Here is a 15,770-nt window from a genome sequence, read left to right as displayed (position 1 = left end):
CCTTTGCTTTTCATTTCAGGTCTGCTGTTTTGTTGTTGGAGTATATTTTCTAGTCTGCACTATAAGAAAACCCATACATGAAGAAAGGAAGAAAAAAGTAGATATAAAACAAACCACAGGCATGGCCATTGATTTTTCTCGAGAATGGATGACCTGCCTTCTTCAGGTGTCCAGACCTGCTGCAGAATATGCAAGGTAAAAATAGAAAGCAGAATACTAAAACAAAGAGGGAGTAGAGCGTAATACAAGGGACTTGGTGGTTTAGATATAGACAATTCTGCTCCTCTCCAGTGACTTACAGTAACAGAGAATATCCTGCAGCCAGCATGATTTGGCCAGTAACCAAAATATAACACAGAGATCTGACAGTAGGGATTGCAGCTAGAAAATGTGACATTCTCTTTGGCGCAGCTGTCATATTATACTAAGCCAGTTACTTCCCTTTAATCCTAATTAATTCTCTTTCCACTCTGAGCCAGGTTCTCTGGTCAGCAGTAATTCCAGGGGGTCTGCTGCTGCTCTTCCTACAGGAGCCCTCCATCTTCAGTCAGCTTGTTCCTTTGCGCTCCTTCCATAAGGAGCTAAAATCATTCATTATTTTAGCTGCTTCTCTAATATCAGTTAATCTCATTAACTGATATTAAATAGAACTCCTACCATCCTCGCCAGCAGAAGAAATCAATGTTTCATTCATTAAAGATATCCACACTTATATAGGGAACACATGTTTGCCAGATGGTGCCAGTTCAGGGTTGCTGTCAGAGGGAGAGGTCTGCCCCTACTAAAAACAGGCTCCTGTCTTGCTGGCAAAAGCCATCCCAGCCCCTGGGTTACCCCAGGGTGCTTGCTTGCCTCGGTGCACTAGGGCAGATGCCACTGGACCTCCTCTAGCTTGAGCTAATTTGCAGCCCCAGACAGCTGAGTAATGTACAAAATGATGTTTTGTGGGAGGAATACAAGCTGATATCTAGTGTCTACATGCCATGCTCTTGTAACAGTGCTGATACAGACATTATTTTAGTCCCAACATTTTTCAAATTATGTGATTTAATGCAGTTTGCTAATACATACAGTAACCAGAAGTTATTTTAAAGGACAGTGTGTCTTTGACAGATGCTGAATATATGTTATATAAGCATTGCAAATGTTAGACAATGTATTTTAAAGTTTTAGACTGCTGTTAATTTGAACAAACAACATGTTTGTAGTCTCTGAATGTTGAAATGGTTTGGTCTCTATTTCTTGTAATTATAAAATTTCATATTTACTCAAAGTAGATCTCCATGTGCACATTATGAAATATTTCATCCGAACACACGTACAAGATAAATGCAGTGGGAGTGCACATTGACTTGCATCAAGAAATCAAAGTGGGCATGAAGGAAAGAGAGTATGGTATGTCAAACAGCAGGTTTTTAACCTTTTTAACTGTGCAGAAAGGACTGATTAAAAGACATTATGTTTGCACTTCAGTAGAGAAAACTCTGTGAGTGTGCATGTGGTGGACAGCTATAATATTAGAAATAATTAGAATTAACATAGTTTTTCTTGTTTCTTAAAGAGCATGTATTTCTGTGGAATGTTATGAGTGGAGGATAGATAATGTGAATGTGCACACTACTCACTGTGAATGACAGTGAGCAGTATGCAGTGCATGCCTGAGTGGTTTCTTCTTCCACAGCTTGTAGTCATAGGCGTCAGGGCGCTACTTACAGCTGGCAAGTGTGCTGCACTGTGTTTTACTGTCACCTGTGGGACACTCCATCTCACATAAACCTACCTCAGCTAGGGTTTTCCCATCCGAGTCACCATGGGAGAAGGCTGGTGATTCTTCCTGCAACTGCAAAAGGTTCTGTGCAGCCTGCAAATGTCATTTTGCCTGTGTTCCCTGCCACAGTGCAGCAGCAAAAGCAAGGGGAGAAGGGAAGTTGGCTGCAGCACTGTGTGGCAAGCCCAATGTCAATGAGAAAAGAGGAGGACCAGATTTAGTGAGCATTCCTTGAGCTGCCCTCCTAATAGTGACAGACAAGTATCTTCAGCACTCCCTCAGCCTAGGAGCACCAGGTCTCTTTCCTTGGAACATGCCTGTTGACAAAAGCACCCTGAAAATGTCTCATTCTGCCTCAGACTCTCTCACGTGCAGCCCCTTTATGGAGTCAAGCAGTTTTAGTTCATCCACCATCTATTTTGGCACCCAAGGATCTTACCAGCCATGCAAAGTGCACAGCTTTGAAGCTGGTAGGTTTTGTGGAGCAGCAGCATGTCTTACTGTGACTATTGTGTGGGGCAAGATGGGTCACCCATATGTTGGTATCTGTAGCATTATTTTTGTGTCTATGAAAGCTATTAATTAAGTCTTTTCCTTAAATGTCTCAGATGGGACTTCCCAGAAACTGTCTTTGGGCTGATGCTGATTGCATCAGCCAGCACATGTGCAGGGAGCAGCTTAGCTGCGTGCACCACTGAGCAGCCCAGATGATGGCTGCAGTGCAGGAGTGCCGGGGGAGGCACAGCTCTGAAATGCCATGGATCCCAGTGGCTGTGCCTGCTATGGAGACATCCACAGAGGACCTTCTCTCAGGAGGAGCACAGTTCATCCGTCAGCCAAGGAGCAGCGCATCAGTAAGCTGAATAACAAACCTCCAAAACCTAGCTTTTTTCTGCTCAAGAGTTCTAGAAGAATGTGAAGCCTGCACCACCCAACTAACTGCAGTGTGAATCTTTGTAAATCAACACTGAGGCTGAGAAATGGAAGTCAGCAGGTGTAGCTAAGCCTTGTGAAAGGCTTCAGAGGTAATCCATTGACCTACTGATTAATGTCAAGCTCTTTTACCAAACAATCTATTTGAGAACTGTGTTTGTGTAATTATCGTTTCTGTTCCTTTATGGTCTGCAAAATGTTTGGAATAGCAAATACTTTCCAGAAGATTGGAAATGGTTTTGAGGTCTGATGCCTCTACTAGCAATCTTTGAGAGAGCCTGCAAGAATGTGGTTCAAACGATAGAGTCAGCCCCAAGTACTTCAGTTGCCTTGCACTGAGGAGCTGATAATGACAGCTATTGGACACACTGTTGGGCTGGATAAAACTCAGACAAATTGTGTCTCTGTGTCTTCAACAGCTTCTGAATCTTGAGGCTGTCTGTATTCTCCAGAAGAGCTCAATATAGAGGAGTCACTTTCATCATCTTGATTTGTGCAGCATTTCCCCACTAGAGGTGCAGATCTTTGTCCAATAACAACAGCTTGCAAAAATTACTTTTTGTGGAAGCTCTAGAAATAATCAACAGCTCTCCATAGTCCGAGGCCATAGGCAGGAGAAGGAAGGACCAGTGCACTGCTACACTTTATCTTGATTTGCTTTTATTTTGTACATGGCTCCAAAGGATATCCTTGAGTTTTTCCAGTCATTTTGTCTCTGACAGCTACTCCAAAACCAGCAAATATGCCTAGCAAGCATCAAATGCCCTGAAAACCAATGAGTTTTATCTTCAACCCAGATCTGGAGCAACAGTAGTGAAAAAATGCTGATTTTCTAGATTTGATCAGGTGTGTGGCAGACTACTTTGCCTAGTATGGCTGATAAGACACCTTGATGACTCCACACCCAGGAAGAGCAGCAACAACAGGTTTGGATGACAGCAAGTAATTTTTGCTCGGCACTTAGCCACATAGATACTAGCCAGCATTAATCATCTGGAGCACACAGAAAGCCTCACGGAGCTTCAGAGGAGAGGTGTCAATGCTCCTTATGCTTCAGAGGTCCCTCAGCAGCATCCTCTAAGAAAACAGGGTGAAATGAGTAGTTTAATTCTTGGTCAATAGCGTGTTGCTACTGAAGAGGAGATTTATTCCAACCTTGAATCTGCTCTTTTCATTTTCTGTCTCTCAGCCAACAGTATCAATCACCTTATTGGGGTCTGCCCTTGCTATACTGGTGAGGGACTTTTTCCCAGCATTCAGTTAAAGCCCATTGTTCCCTGGGAGCGCTGGCCTGCCGGACTTCATCACTCCGATCACTATCAGTCCTTGCTGGACGCTGCATTCCTTTGGGATAAAGCTTTAGAAGAGCTTTTGTGTGAGCCATCAATGAGGCAAACAGCTCTGACAGCCCCTAGAGCTGGGCTTCCTTTGGCCTCATCCAGAGCTTGGCGTCACTCAGCCTAATCCAGACGCGTTTTAGTGAGGCGGTGACTGCTTTCCTTTTTACTAGTTCGTGAGGACATTCCGCAGCTTCTTTTTTTTTTGTTAATTCTTGCAAAAGCTCTCATGGGTAGAATCAAGCACAGGAGCCTGAGCTTAATCTTTAAATGGGGTATGGAGTTTTTCTGGTATTTATGTATTTTAAACACAGTTTTAACTCTCTGCCAGGAGTGGACCACCACACTGGGGACAGTGGGTCCAAAGCAGTGACTGGGCTGAGTGGGGTAAGGCTTGCCTTGCCAGGAGAATGTGGACCTCATAGCAGCAGACACAGGGGAGGTGGGAGACTTCTGGAGGAGCGGTGGGGAGGGTCAGGTGGATGGTCCCATGTCCCCCAGCACTGTATCCATGGGGAATGAGTCGACAAGGGAAAACGGGTTTGTGCCAGTTGGGGTTCAGTGCCCAGTGGAAAGTGGAGCTCAGGTTTCATGGAGTGCTTCTGGTGCAGGGCACAGTGTGCAGCTCTTCTGTTGACCTGCAGCAGCCAAAGTGCTCCCCAGTGCAGCTGTACTGGGGGTTAGCAGTAAATGCACTTGCATTGCATTAAAAATACTTTGTCAAATGTATTTGTCAGTTTTCGTGTTTTCCTTAATTAAAATGTGCATCTCTATGCATGTATCTGACCACAACTGCCATTGTATTTGGGTCTGTGTAATGATTGCTGTCCAAAGTCTTGAAATGCTTGTGCACATTCACAGTTACGTGCAGGAAAGGAATCCTGTGCAATGCAAACTCTGCATAACTTTTGTAGTGGCTGGAGCAACAGTAAAGAATTTGGGATTGGGAACTCACTGCATTGTTATTTATTGGTATTACATTCCTAAGAGGACAAACCAGGGCCTCTTTGTGCTAGATTTTGCAATTTAAGAAAGCTTTTGCTTTAATAAATTTACAGCCTAGTGGCATTGTTCTGTTCTCTATTACAAGTTGTTTTTCAGAAAACAAGTCCAGTTTATTAAAATATCTCCTAAAATAGAAATTTTATCTAGCAAAGCTGCCCTGTGCTTCCATTCTTAGTGTAAAACAGTTATTTACTTCTGTAGTTGAAATTGCACATATGAAAGAAGAATGTAAAGTTTCTTTAATTTTGTTTGATGTTCTTTGTCTATTTTTGTATGAAAGTTAGGATTATGTGACCATCTTGTGGCTGTAACACTTGTCAGTTCATTTAAATGATGTCTTAATTTCTTATTTATTATCACAAAGTTTATTAGTTTGATAGTGGTAATACTCAAATTTACAATGCCTGAAAGAAAAAGCTGCAGTGTGGAATCACCTATAACCCTTAACATCAGAGAAATCACACAGAAGGGAAAACCACAGGTATCCAGGTTCGCAAGCACTCCTCTTTGCCTGTCTGTGTGTCAGAGATCATTTTTAGGTTGTTTTTCATATCATGACACAAATGAAAAGTGAGCCTTTTTTTTGAGAAATCTCAGAAGTGACTTAGTGTAAGAATCTACTAAGAAGTGTGTTTGAAAATCTCAGCAGTTCTCAGGGCAATGGTGAGCAATACAAATTTTGCACAAGCAGGTGACTTGTGAAAATGGGTGTCTTGGAAAGAAAATGTAGAAGGAAATCATGCAAGGATATGGGACAGGTGGGTTTATGGGGCCAGTGAGTTAGAGATTTTTACAAAGCCACCTTGTTCTTTTCCTGGGCTTTCATTTAACAAAGAAAGTAACTGGAAAAATTGCCCAGAAATATTTGACCTTCAAAAAGGCCTCTAAGACACAATTACCTGATGTTCACTGAACTGGTTCATGTGGCTCCCACTCTAAATTATTTTCTAGTTTCACCCATGTGAGAAAAGGGGTCTGATTATACGGAGGCGGGCAAATGAGAAAAGAAACTTAAGGAAGGAGAGAAATACGCCAGGGAATTCTACTGATCGTGTTTACTTTGCGGGAAGTAAAGGGCAGGTAAGTGTAACCAGCTCAAAGTAGCTTTTCGTCTTTGAGCTTCAAAAGAAAGTAACATAGGAGATACCCGAGGTATCAACAGCACTGGATGTAAGCTGTTTCATGGAGTTGGGTAGGAATTGTAGGATACATCATACTCTGCTTTCTTACTCCAGTGGGAAATTCTTTTTTTCCCACAAGTACAACAAAAATATAACAAAACCTCACCTTATTTTCCCCCAGTGCCTTTCTTTCCTTCTGCCCTTTGTTGTCTTGCACACAGGAGGTCGCTTGGCTGCCAGTGTTCACCCAGGGTCCAGCCATGCCCTTCTCTGCAGTTTCAGCTCTTTCCACTGCATGCTTCAGACACTGGAACAAAGTGAGTGAGTTATCTAGGGCTGCAATCTCTATTAGGCTTTAGGCAAAATACTTTGTTTTTAAGGAAATAAATTCTATGTTTGGCACAAAAGTGCCTCTGCCATGCACTCTTTTCAGTGGAAGATATAACCAGGTGCACATAAAAGTATGACTTCAATAGTTTAGTATTGGCAGAGACACAATGCCCCTCTGCTCTGAACTGCCAGCAGAATTGCATGGCTGTGCAGGGAGACAGGCCTTTGTGCAATGTGAAAGCAGCAGCTCCTGAAAATGGGAAGAAATTGTGAACCTGGGGAACTGGATTTCCATCTTTGATGAGAGATTATAGTGTGCGATAAGTACATTTGTATGGAAGAAAACTATTTTAAATAATTGGGACCTATAGACTTTCATGAATAAAAGCAAGCAGTCAGTACCTCTCCTGTCTGCTTTACTTAACAAAAGGAACAAATTCTCTGAGACAGAGTAGAAAGACAAGAGCATCAATGTGATGATAATTGTGCCACTGAAGCAGTCTTTCATTATTTGATCAACTTTCTTTATGTAAATGAAATATTCAGATTTCACATTTGGAATTGTGACTTGAAAATTGAAACTCTACATGCGGACAGGTAGCAAAAAGAGGTTTTGAACACTGCAGTCTTTCAACCTTGTGTTACAAAAGAGCAGTAGCCTCCAGTATCCATGGGGCATCATAGCCTGTTCTGCCTGAGAAGTCCTTTGAAGACAGGTTTTGGCTGTGTCCCACTATGTGCCGTAGTGTGTATCTGATTGTTGAATTTTTCTCTTGGATATTTTAACCATGGTTCACTAAGGACAAGTGGGCTCATACTCCAAGGCATGGCACTGGCACTTGGAACTGCAGGTAGGCGTGAAGTTGCCCTGTGAGCATAGCACCTGCCAGCATGACACCTGCAGCAGCCAGTACATGCCGTGGTGTGCCCTGAGTTGCCCAGCCCAGTTCCTGTTGGGACTCATGCTCCTGGCTCTTCTCTGCATCTCTCTGCTGGGGTGAGACAGCGTGGTGCTGCAGACCTGCAGCAGTAGGGTGATGCTGTGGTTTGTTAACCTGGTACTCGCAGCGCTCAGCTGGAACATGGGAAAACCTGGGATCCCATTTCTCCTGTGGCTGAGAGGGCCAAGGACTTCTGAGCACAGCTGGTTTGCTGCATGGAAGCCCCTGCCCCAGAGGAAGGAATCGGTCACCCCAGCAGACACTGTTTGCTTTGCACAGCTATTGAAGCTGTCCACAGGACTGGAGGCAGCAGCAAGACCCTTGGTGCTGCCCCAGGGTTACTGGTGGCATTGCTTGGGACTTCCACACCCGGTGGCAGTGGTGCTCCCAGCGATGCTGCGTTGCGAGGTGGAGCACCCACAGCCAGAGGCTGTGTGCTGCACAACTTCTTGCCTTAGTACTGAGGCATGACTGGAGTGAGCAAGGTGTGGGACACAAGGCCCTCCAGGCAGAGTCTTAATTAGATCCCTAATCTAATCTGATTAGATAGATGAGCTCTATCTAACCTGTGGTCACCGGGCAAGAGGATGTTGCTTGTAGGCTGAGGCACCCACCTCCAGGAGGCAGTTCATGGCTGTGAGTGATGCCTCCATGGGAAGCAAAAGGCGGTGGTGGCAGGTGAACAGAGACACAGTGAACTGTGGAGCGACCATCTGAGCACAACTATCCAAAAAGGCTGGAACTATCACACCTTTCTTGTTGACGTGAGATGACTCCACTTGGCACTATGTGGGGTCAACATGCCAAGTTTAATTCTGGATTCCAGTGTTTCCACAGAATTTTGGGACTTTGGAAATGTTCTGGTGTTTTACAGCACAAGTGCATGAAATAAAATCGTCCTTCAGGGACAAAACAAAACATGTTTTACAGCACAAGTGCATGAAATAAAATCGTCCTTCAGGGACAAAACAAAACATGAAAAATAAGTGCTCATGTAAGGTCTGCAGGTTGAGGCGGTCTCAAAGTGGTGGTCTTTCTGCTTGTTTTACATCAAGTTCAGGAACAACTCTGAGGAGGATTTGCCTCACTTTAGGGAAGCAGAAAAAAATTGTGTGCTTTAAATAAAAGAAGAATCTCTGAATAAGAAGGTTTTACAAAAAGCCGTTTATTTTCCTAGGCATGACATCCAGATCAAAAATGAGTGGTGATTCAGGAAAGCGCTCAAACACATGGTTACAACAACTTCCAGACTCCCTCTGACAGCAGCTCCACTGGAAGGCCAGTTTAGTTTCAGCTCATTGTAGCACAAATACGGGCTCATGCTTCTTTCGCTTGGAGGCTGAACAATGCGCGCGTGTCCATGCTCCTGAATTCATGCCTGTTCTGGCAATTTGTTTGCCTGATCCTTAAATTTATGTGTTCAGCTTGGTCTACGCCAGCTTGGTCTGCCTCAAGCTCTGACAAGCCTATGGCAATTAGCAGTGGCCTCAGATGGATGCCTCAATTTACCAGAGACAGTGTGGAAGTTTTCAGCCTTCCTGCAGTGCCTGCTCCTACTTCAGTTAACAGCTGATCCCTAAAAGCAGCTGACTTAAGGGCACTGAGGAGCGTATGGCTTTACAGAAATACCCTGCATTTCTGACTAAGGATATGTGCTGAGTAGTTAAACTATGGCAGAGACGCTGAAATATTTGAGAGGTTTCTGCTGGAGCCTGTTTTTAACTCTGTTTGGAAAAGGGCTGTAGTTAGTACATGCTTTTAGCTTGAATTTGCTCATCTTAGGTCGTGGAGGAAGAATGGAAGAAATGTTCTGAGAGCAAATTCCACGTACATCTTCTGCCATCTGCTAATAGCATGTGTGAACAGCTCTGCTGCCAGAAACTGAGGAACAAAGATAACATCATCGTTGAGGAAAATTGCACTGCTCAGAAAATGAGACTCTTATTCCAGATGACTTGATAGCTCAGCACATTCTGGGGCCAGGTTCTGGTGACCAACACTTGTATAGGCCCAAGATAATGTCGCTCAAACTGGCATGAGCTCTTACAGGGGCAACATTATTCCTGCTGAGCTTAAAGAGCAAATAAGTTTTATAATCCATTTATTATGATGGCCTTGCTGGAATCCCAGAAATGAGATTACTTAGGGCAGGAGGAAGGTTGAAAGCTGAAGAGCTTCTCCACTGAAACCACATGCAGGCAACTTGCAGAAAAAAATGTGAGGAGTCCAGGCAGCAGTGAAACACTGAAGAAACTGTCAGCATTAACTTTCCATGTCTCTGTGTCAAGTCTCATTTGTGCAATGCATGTATCAGTGCATCCTTTAACACTGCAGCAATGGCAATGGGATCAGAGCCACCCCAGTCCCAAAGCGTGAATCCCTGCATGCAAGCCACACACTTGCAGCATGCTGGGCTGCCTCCCTCCTGCTGTACAGCTGGTATTGCAGGGTAGGAGATGATCCCCTACTGCAGGGTAGGGGATAATCATAATTTACAGGTTTGAATTCTGACAGAGTATAATGGCAGAGTATGGTAGGTGTGCAGCTCTTCAAAAGTAAACATCCATTTACAGCAGGATTATCAAAACCTTCAAGGCACTCAAAAGCAAGTTGCCTGTGGCTCTTCACCCTTGTACCTTCAGGAATTACTGCTCAATGAGGGAGTATGTGCTGTTTTGTGTGAACCAGGAGGTAATTGTGAACAGCTACTTAAATAGCCCTAATTATGTTTAGAGAAGGTTGTTCCCTGAAAGCAACTAGAATCTGTGAATAAACATATTGCCACAGGTGACCACCTGATCTATGCATATGGACCTAAAAAAAGCCAGTTAGCTAAGTTTAAATACCTCAAAGTAAAGCTGAGCAGACACCAGACGCCAGTAGCAGTTCGTGCTCTGTATGCTACCAAAAGCAGCATTGTACAGGGGCTTTGTAGTGAAGGAGAGTGCAGCTCAGGTCCTTGTGGCATTGCAGACAACCACATAATGTCTAGCCAGCCCATAATGCTCTCCTGAGGGGACTAGTGGGCTTAAAATATAGGCCTTTAAATACCACATTGACAAAGAAAGATGAAGAAGTGACTAGGCCCCATGAATGTGGGGATGGAGAAACCCAGTGGCTTATTTTGCTTAGTCCTTTTGCAAACACACTCAATGCCTGCTGAAGTCCAGGAGAGCTCTCAGGACATTGTGGGCACCCACACCCTGCCCACAGCTGATGGGGCTGGGTGGGCGCAGCCTTGGCCCTGAAGCTACCCCCTCATGAGTAATGCTCAGATGCTGTAAGGCCTTGTAGGGCACCCTACCCAGCCTCCTGGTGAGGCTTGGTGCTTCAAGCAGAGTTGAACCCATCGTGCTCTAGATCACCCTTGCATATAGCACTAGCCTATAGTCTGGCCCTTGGAGAGGGCTGAGACCTGCTCAGCTCTGCCAAGCCCACTGCCTGGCCAGAGAGGCCAGCAGTTCCTAGCATTAATTTGCAGCGCTTGGGTAGTGAGCTGGTGATCTGGGCTCAGGTGAATGGGGCTCAGCTACAGGACCCAGCTTCCAGCTTGGAAGCAGCCCTGCTCTGCCAGAATTTTTTGGGAGTCTGTGACAGAGGGGACAAACACGAAGCTGGTTAACGTCTGTGAGGGTTGAAGAGTTCATGGTGACAGCTGAGATAGCGCCAGGCCTGGCTCCATGCCCCAAGCCCTCCCTGCACTGCCAGCCTTCTCCTCCTCCTGGAGCAAGCGCCCAGCTGCCTCACCCGACCATTAGCCATGTGTGGCTTCAGCACAACTTAAAATTAACAGCTATGTGTAAAATCGGTACATAATTATTGTATATTATGACATGGAAGTACACCAGGTCTAGAAATAAACTCTGTGCCTTTTTGAATTAACCTGGAGGCCCTCTGAACAGCTGGAAAAATATTCTTAGTATCGATGGTAGTCAGCCACTTTTTGTTCTGTTTAGATCAATAATTGCTTTCAGCACTCCTCATGCACGGCCACAGGAGGAGGCATGCTCAGAGCCTGTCTCCCTTCCCCACGGCGCTTGTTCCTGCTGGCAGTGCAAGAGATGCCAAGGAGATGCCACCTCCACCGCAGCTCCTCAGGACAGGTGATGGCGATGCCGACTGCCTCGCAAGAAACTCCTGGTGTTGCCTCGTACAAGACAGGTTCACCTTGTGCATAGCACCTACCCATTTTGGCACCAGCCTCCTCGCCATCACCTCAAGCTTATAGGAGCCCCTGCCCCGTGCACCTGCCCAGGCAGTGCCAGCTCCTGCTGCTGCTTTCTTCACTCTGGTGCTGCTGGAAGGCCTCCATGACAAGGAGGTACTCCAGCAGGTACTCCTGACCCACCCAGCTTTTCTCCTTCTCCTTTAGCTCCCACCTCTGAACATTTCTCTGCATCGCTCCCCTCTGGTATCATCCTGGTGGTGTCTCTGGATTTTGGCTTACCCTACATGGGAACATACCTGGGTGGCACCACTGAAGCTGGCACAGAGTGGTAAGTTTAAAGGCATTTTCTGAGGAAATCAGGGACAGCCAGTACTCAGTAAAAGGCTCAGTAGAGGATTGCTTTCAACACTTGCACTACCACAAGTATCAGCTCCCAGCAGAGGAACATCTGGATGACGATGCTGCCTGTGGAGGGTAAAAGCCTCGCTGAGCCCTTTTAGCAAATTCCTCTGATGTCCCAGGACTTCAACTAGAAACTGTGGCTGAGAATGGAAACCTGTGTGAGACAAGACAGGACTGCCCATTCACCCATCGCTCCTGGAGCAACTGTGCCACATCTCCCCACTGTCCCCCAGCCCCACTGCCTCCTCGCAGCACAGCCAAGATGTGAGAGGTTTGGATCCCACCAAAATGAGGCTGAGCTGCTCTACTTGGAGAGAGAGCTGAGCATGCCCAGCATTTAGCCTATGCCAGTCTATATTGCCTTGCACATACAAAGTGCAGAATTCAGTCAGCTTCTAAATTTTTTTAACATTTGTAAATGAAATTCTTAGGAATGCAACTTAAAATACCCCATAGACAAAACCTTTCAGTAGCAAAGAGATTTTACAGAATTGTTTTAGAGCAATTATGGAATTACAGTTGAGGTACCTTAGAAAAGAAATATAGTTGGAAGGGGAAAAACAGTATATCTATTCAAGTAAGAATAATAAGGTGATAATGAGAATAAAGGTAAGTTTTAGAGAGATGAGTAATATGTACCAGAGAGATGAAAGATTGTCACAAGTCCTCTGGATGATCAGTTTTTCAGGGTCTTCAGTCAGGCAGCCCCTGCACCTGAAAAAGCCATAGGCTATTGCAGCAGGTTGGGGCAGTTTCAGGGAGTGCAGAGCTGTGCTGCTCTGTGTTACACAGGTTACACTCCAGGCTCGGAGGCTTTCATAGCCCTGCTATCTTGCTGCTTATGCTTGAAGTGGCACCACTATCACTTCAGGCTACAGGGGGAAAAGTCCATTGAACCACACTGCCTCTTTGCTAGACAAAACTCAGAAAGGTGACTCACACCTGAAATATGAGGGTTTTCCTGACATCTTCCAAACAATCACTTAATTTCATGCCTGAATTTCCAAGATAATATGTAAACAGAGACAGTTGTGAATCAAAATATCTAATGTTTTGTTCACACACCATAGAGCCTTTCAGCAGAACTTTGTGTGCATTGCACCAGGCAGGAGAGCAGCCACTGTGTGACTCTGTCATCAGCTAAAATCTGTGCCATTAGGGGACAGCTGAATCTCCAGTTACAACCTTCTGAAAATATAATGAAAAACACACAGAATACCAGAACACAGTAACATCCAGTGAAGGTACAGATGTGAACCCGATGTGCTAAGGCAGTCACTGCTTAAATAAAGATGCTGTTCAGCGGGATGTCTTTCCTGATGCTATTCCTGAGACCAGGGACCCACAACGTTAGTCAGTATGTGAAAGCAGATCTGTCTCCCTGCTTGTTTATGCAGACTCTTGGTACAGTGGCTCTAAATATCCACAACCAGCACCACATCCCTTTTTCAGAGAAGTGTTTTGAAACATTCGCTCAGACTTTTCAGCAAGGGTCAACAATTACCAGAAGGAAAATAGCAACACAATTAGAAAAAAACAAGCCACAGTGGAAGGGGTAGACTGCCTGAATCTTCAGTGTATGTCAGAGATTTATCATGCTCTTAACAGAGTCTTAGCTACATTTCTGCAGGCAGAAGGCCTAGAGACTGGGTGCGTTTCAATGTCTGTGTACTTAGAGGTTTAGTCCTGGGGTAGCAACTGTAGTTATCAGCAACTGCAAGGCCGCGTGATGAAAAGCTGAGTGGCTCTAACATGCTTCTTCCTTCTTCATGGTACTTTGAACCCAACCCAGAGATATTTTTTTGTTGCCTGAGCCCACTGGACCCTTGCTAGAGATCAGTCTTGTTTTTCTTTCCTGGTTTCTCTATAATTATAGAGCATGAGGCTGGTAAATGGAATACAGGATTGCTGCTGGTCAATTCCCTGCGATGAAGACGTGCAGGCAGAGGGAGGGCTGTTCATACTGACTTGTGAAGGACACTATTCGGTTCCTTAGTAAATCTATCATTGTGTGGTCGGATGATGATTCATGTGCAGTGGTAGACTGAACTGCATGCCCAAAGCTCTTGTGGCCACAGGCTGCCTTCCACATCACTATCTTGGAGGCTGCTGTCCCTAAAGCAAGAACAGACTAGCAGGACACACAGAAGCCTCAGAAAAAACACACTTTATAGTCTGGTGGACCAGGGCTCTCCTGTTAGTCCAGTGTCCTCTCCCCCTACTCAGCTGCAAGCAGACACCTACAAAACTGTAAGAAAATGGCAAACATATCTATTGTTTTTCCCTTGCTAACTTCCCAGCCTTTAATATTTTCAGTTCAGGGGATTTTACGAGCTAGTTGTGGCATCTTTTATAATTTCCACTGGCTCTGTTCCATGTACATGTCCATTTTCCCCTTGAGTCCCTGACAAATTTTTGCATGTTTTTGCAAATACTCTTTGCAAAGCATTCTGCAAGGCTAGTGCTGCTGTTTGAGGAATGACCTCCTCTGATTTGCTTTGAACCTGGCTCTTATGATCCTCTGCTCTTTGTAAGCACCCTTATCCGCCCTGCTTGATAGCTTTTAGAGTGTCACCTTTCCCTGAATCTTTTCACACTACCTAGCACAAGGTCAAGGCCTCACTCGTGCCTGGTAATGGTCAGCTCAGTTTTTGTAGGTGAAGCTATAACTTGGTCTAGTTAAATAACTTTACAGCTATATTAGCATTAAATATAGTTTGCTGTTTTGTTTCCCTGTACTCATTTTTGCTAGGGTTTTGCACATTTCTTAGTAGGCACCTCTTAGTATTGCAATATATTGAAATACGTGCTAGTAATCTTTAATGCACTGAGTCAGGAGCTGCTAGAAGCCTTGTTCAGCATTTTCCCTCCGGGGTTAGCAACATCCAAGAGAGTCAAGGCAGGAAGTGGGAGATGGTTACAGCATCAATCATCTCTATGTAATTTATTGTCAGATGTGAATCAATGCCTTAATCCCACTGTGATGAAAATCTTTATGAACTCTGCAGTGGATAAAGCTGTTTGGTCAGGCAAAGTAGCCAATTTCAAACCAGTCACTACAATCCCCTTTTTCACCAAAGAATATGATTTTGTAACCATTGTAAATACTAGATCCCACCAGGAAATCATTATTGTATAGCATTAACTGCAACATTAAATTTACTTTGGACTTTGTTAGCATACATGATGGAGTTGTTAATTTGCTTCATTCTAATATCACAGACTGCACTGACATGTAACATACAAAGCTAAGTTTATGTGCACTGCTACCAAACCAAAAAGACTAGAGTAGCATCTTTTTCAAGAATGATGAGCAAGCCTCTTTAGTTAGAGGAAGAAGGGAAGTATTGCAGTTAGACAACCACTTAGGAGCCATAGAACTTGGCTTGTTTCCAGTACTGAACAGATTTTTTGTATTATCTTTGAGCCCCAGCTTCCCTATTCAGGAATTCCGTGAAGTTCAAGTGATTCATATTTCCTAAATTGATTTCTGTCTTCCTCCTTTAACCATTTTGGCTGACTAGGTTTGTTCTTCTCTTGCAACAATCAGATTTAAATATGCGACAACCTGGAAGAAATCAGCAGTGTAGGATATACTGGCTTTTACCAATAGAATAGTCCTAAATGCCTACATTTAAAGAATTAGAGTTTAATTGTAGAGTTATGGTACTGTCCACGTAAAAGGTCAGCTTCACTCTTCTCAGCTGACATATGTCTGTTCGGCTCAGAAAAGCCAGGGATGCAGCAGACAACGGCTGTGATGAT

General features: G+C 44.5%; 1 long non-coding RNA gene across 1 annotated transcript; it reads left to right on the top strand.

The window, feature by feature from the left end:
• Positions 1–2,595: 2,595 nt before the first annotated feature.
• On the top strand, positions 2,596–4,767 carry LOC133268941 (uncharacterized). Its single transcript, XR_009743230.1, has 2 exons — positions 2,596–2,793; positions 2,911–4,767. It is a non-coding gene; the product is annotated as an uncharacterized LOC133268941 (long non-coding RNA).
• The last annotated feature ends 11,003 nt before the right edge of the window (positions 4,768–15,770 follow it).

Source organism: Pezoporus flaviventris, unplaced genomic scaffold, assembly GCF_033815535.1.
Source record: "Pezoporus flaviventris isolate CSIRO_AGI_PZ_B2104156 unplaced genomic scaffold, CSIRO_AGI_Pfla_v1 ptg000013l, whole genome shotgun sequence".
In the NCBI taxonomy this organism is placed as follows: domain Eukaryota; kingdom Metazoa; phylum Chordata; class Aves; order Psittaciformes; family Psittacidae; genus Pezoporus; species Pezoporus flaviventris.
Note: the sequence above shows the minus strand (reverse complement) of the source record. Positions and strands in the feature narration are given on the sequence as shown.